General features: G+C 40.8%; 1 non-coding gene across 1 annotated transcript; it reads left to right on the top strand.

The window, feature by feature from the left end:
- Nucleotides 1–2,619: 2,619 nt before the first annotated feature.
- TRNAA-AGC lies at nucleotides 2,620–2,691 on the top strand. The gene has a single exon. It is a non-coding gene; the product is annotated as a tRNA-Ala (tRNA).
- The last annotated feature ends 979 nt before the right edge of the window (nucleotides 2,692–3,670 follow it).

The raw sequence follows: 3,670 nt of genomic DNA, 5'->3' as shown, positions 1-3,670 counted from the left end.
GATATTACTCCCATTGTGCAGCCACGCCATTGGCTTCATCAGTTACCAGGTTCAATTCAAGGTATTAATTATCACATGCAAAGCCCTTCATGGCTTTAGACCCTCATATCTGTGGGACTGCCTCTCCCTCATGCTCCACCATGACAGCTTCATTCATCTGAGTGGGGCCTTTTGCATGTGCCAACCCACAAACAGGCAAGACCATCAACTGCCTGTACATATGCATTCTCTGTAGTGGCCCCCCTCCCACTTATGGAATGGCCTGCCTGATGAGGTCAGGAAGGCTCCCGCATTCTGCAAACTATGCAATACTGAATTATTCAGGAGGGCATTCTTACACACCTAATAGGGCAATACTAAAAACAGAATGGCTCAGAAAGATGCTTTAATGAAGGGAAAGGGATTGTGGACTATATTATTATGTATGGTGTGTCCTATCTGTTGCTGAATGTACTATGAAATCTCTGCATTGTTTAACGTGTCATGTTAATACTTGTACTTCATTTCGGCATGGCTTCAGATCTCTTCTTAGGTTCAGATTTCTGCATCCCTAATTCTATTACATGTCTTGTTGGATGTCCCATCCTGTTGACTCTGTTGCCTTACACTGTGCAATCCACCTTGAGAAAGGTGGACTATAAATAATGTAAATAAATAAATGTAATACAATTCCAGAGGAAATCACAGTGCCTTGAGCCACAGTCCTTTGTGCACTCTGACACACATGTCATGCAGCACATGCTCCCCTTCTGTCTGCCAGTTCAATGGAGGAGGCTGACCACTGTGCCCAAAGAAAGGTATGCAGGATATGCTTCCTTCACTGAACCCTTTTAAAACTGAGCCCTGTAAAAATTGCTGCTAATTTTTAAAAACCCAACACACTGGTAAGAATGCTTCTAGATTAAGTGTTCACATGCTGTGCTAGTTTTCTGCTTACACAGAATTATTCATGTTGGAGAACTTTGAAAAATGTAGCCCCTCACCTCAAGTCAGTACATCCTACCATTTTAGCCTTCTGCCACTTAACTCTGCAGCATGTCCAAACCAGACCTAAACCCATTGATATAAGTGGGTTTAAATAGGAGTAAATCTGGATTGGATTGCACTGTTACACTGCAGTTCTGAAGTCTTCTCATTCTATTGATGTTAACAGATATTGAAGATCACTTGAGACTGCACTGTTAAATCTGCTTAGGTGACACAATACACTTCAGGAACAACTAAAAGACAAACAGTTCTATTGATTGTATCGGACTTATTTCGTGCACCTGTTGGGGAGAAGAAAAAAGTATTCAGTTTTACAAGCTTCTACAGGAAAAAAATACTCATAGAAAACAAAATCAGCAGCCTAACCATTTCCACGATATTGTATTGGCTTGATTTTTATTAGTCAATATTTGAAAACCACACAATAACTCCAGCGACGTAATATCAAAGATACATGAGGGAACATCTGCCATCAGGACAGAATCGTAAATCACTGCACTGAAATCCCAACACATTTTCTCTGAGGTGAAAACATTTTCAAGATGAAACAACTGACAAATTGCTTAGATGGGAATATTATCTGCTGGAAAATATTATCTTTGGACATGACAGATTCTCCAAATTTTATTCATTTGCTTTGAGCGCTTCTGTTCTAATGATGCCACTGGTGCACTACAAACAGAGTTTTTTGTGTGTGGTGGAGGAGGAAAGGCTGCCCTGTTTGAAAGCCATTATAGCGAACACTAGTTAATTTATACGCTCTGATTCTGAAGAGCTTTATCATGCAAATAGCATTGATTTCAATAGATTTTCATGGCTCTTTACAGGTTAACAAGTTTATCATACGCTTTTGTGAGTTGGACTCCGTTTTTGTCAGAGAACGGCTTCTCCATCCTCCCTTTTCACACAGACTGTATTAATTTATTTGTTTATTAAAACACTTTTACCCTGTCTTTCCCAGTGGTTCAAGGCACCTTACAATATTAGGGTGTTTTTTTTAAAATCCAGTTCAAACCACAAAAAACTAAAAAAACCCAAAACTCTCCCTTCCCCTTTAAAAGATACCCACCATTCAAGGCCTCTTAAAAGCCCTGGCAAACAAGAAAGTCTCACAGTACTTCCTGAAGATCTCTAAGGAGGGGGTTCCCTTCCACAGAGCAGGAGCCACAGTGAAGAGGGCCCCAGGCTCTGGTCAGTGCCAGACAGACCACCCTAAGTGGTGGGATAACCAAAAGATGCTGATAACTGGTGCACAGGGACCATGTAACTCTATCTACACATTTCAAAGCCCTTGTGTGATGGGACTTTTGTGCCTCTCAGATGAAAACCAGCTCTTTTCTGTTTGTGACTGCAGGACACAGGGGCCTTAGCCCCCATATGCTGTTTTCTAATCCACAAACTGTTCCCATGAAGCTGCTAGTGACAACCTGAGGACTTTGAAATGTATTGATGGAGCCTGTACTGGTGATTTTTAAGACTGTCCAGTTACCCATGATATACTAATGCAGGCTCATAGTTTAAATGAAGATCTCCACACACATACACTAAGTGACATTCTTACATCAATATTTAATTCTGTTTAGGATACTGGTAGGTGGAAGGAATACTAACTCTGGCTAAGCCATGCGGGGAGGGGCTGTGGCTCAGTGGCAGAGCACCTGCTTAGCATGCAGAAGGTCCCAGGTTCAATCCCTGGCATTTTCAGTTAAAAGGATCAGATAGGAAGTGATGCGAGAGACCTCAGCCTGAGACCCTGGAGAGCTGCTGCCGGTCTGAGTAGACAATACTAACTTTAATGGTCCCAAGGGCCTGATTCGGTATAAAGCAGTTTCATGTGCTCATATCTGTATATCTACATTACGGTTAACCAGAGTTAGCCTTAAACCCCCATTCCTTCATCACATTCCACAAAATAAGAAGAAGAGTGAAGAGCTATGGGAGTGTTAACTGAGTCTGGCACAAGCTGGGATTGTGTACATTTTTATTTCACCTGGTTTACATTGGATGTCTGAATGCAGCCATTGGTATTTGGCTACAAGAGACTAAGCTAGTTGCCTCTCTGGAATTCATTTTGATAGAGCTAATGTTAGTAGAAGGCTGTGCCTTAAGTCCACCAATGTACTAGCTAGAGTTAATTTCTCTTTTAGTATATAAAAAGAACATACATATGTTTCCCAAACAAATACCATTCTCCTCTGTGATGCAGTTGTATGCTTGAAATTTAATTAAGAAACCCTGAATTTGCACCATCACCTTGTCCTTCCAAATACCTTCCAGAAAGGCTTAGTTCTCATGATGAGCACATACCTGAACTATGTTGCTTCAGACTCAGGTGGGGGAGGGGTCTTATGTGACTGAATGTTCCTTTACATAAAAGCGTACATATACAACTAGGTGTGAACGACAACAGATCCATACTATGCTTGCCTATTTTCTGTATGTCAGAATGTTTATAACTATGCCTTTGTTGTTTTCCCCACGGGGGGGGTGGTGGTGGTGGTGATGGAGATATGTCAAGAAATCACACAAGTAGTGAATTTCTGGGATCACAAGGATTGTGCCCAACAATCTATAATTACAAGGTGTTCAGGTGAATAGGTATATGGCCACAATTTACCAATATGTTTTATTTTATTTTATTTACTTGATTTACTAATACTTATTGACCAATATTTACTTATTT

The sequence above is a fragment of the Gekko japonicus genome, unplaced genomic scaffold, assembly GCF_001447785.1.
Source record: "Gekko japonicus isolate JY-2015 unplaced genomic scaffold, Gekko_japonicus_V1.1 scaffold1482, whole genome shotgun sequence".
NCBI classification, from domain to species: Eukaryota; Metazoa; Chordata; class Lepidosauria; order Squamata; family Gekkonidae; genus Gekko; species Gekko japonicus.
The sequence above is the reverse complement of the archived record's forward strand: the minus strand, read 5'-3'. Positions and strand labels throughout refer to the sequence as shown.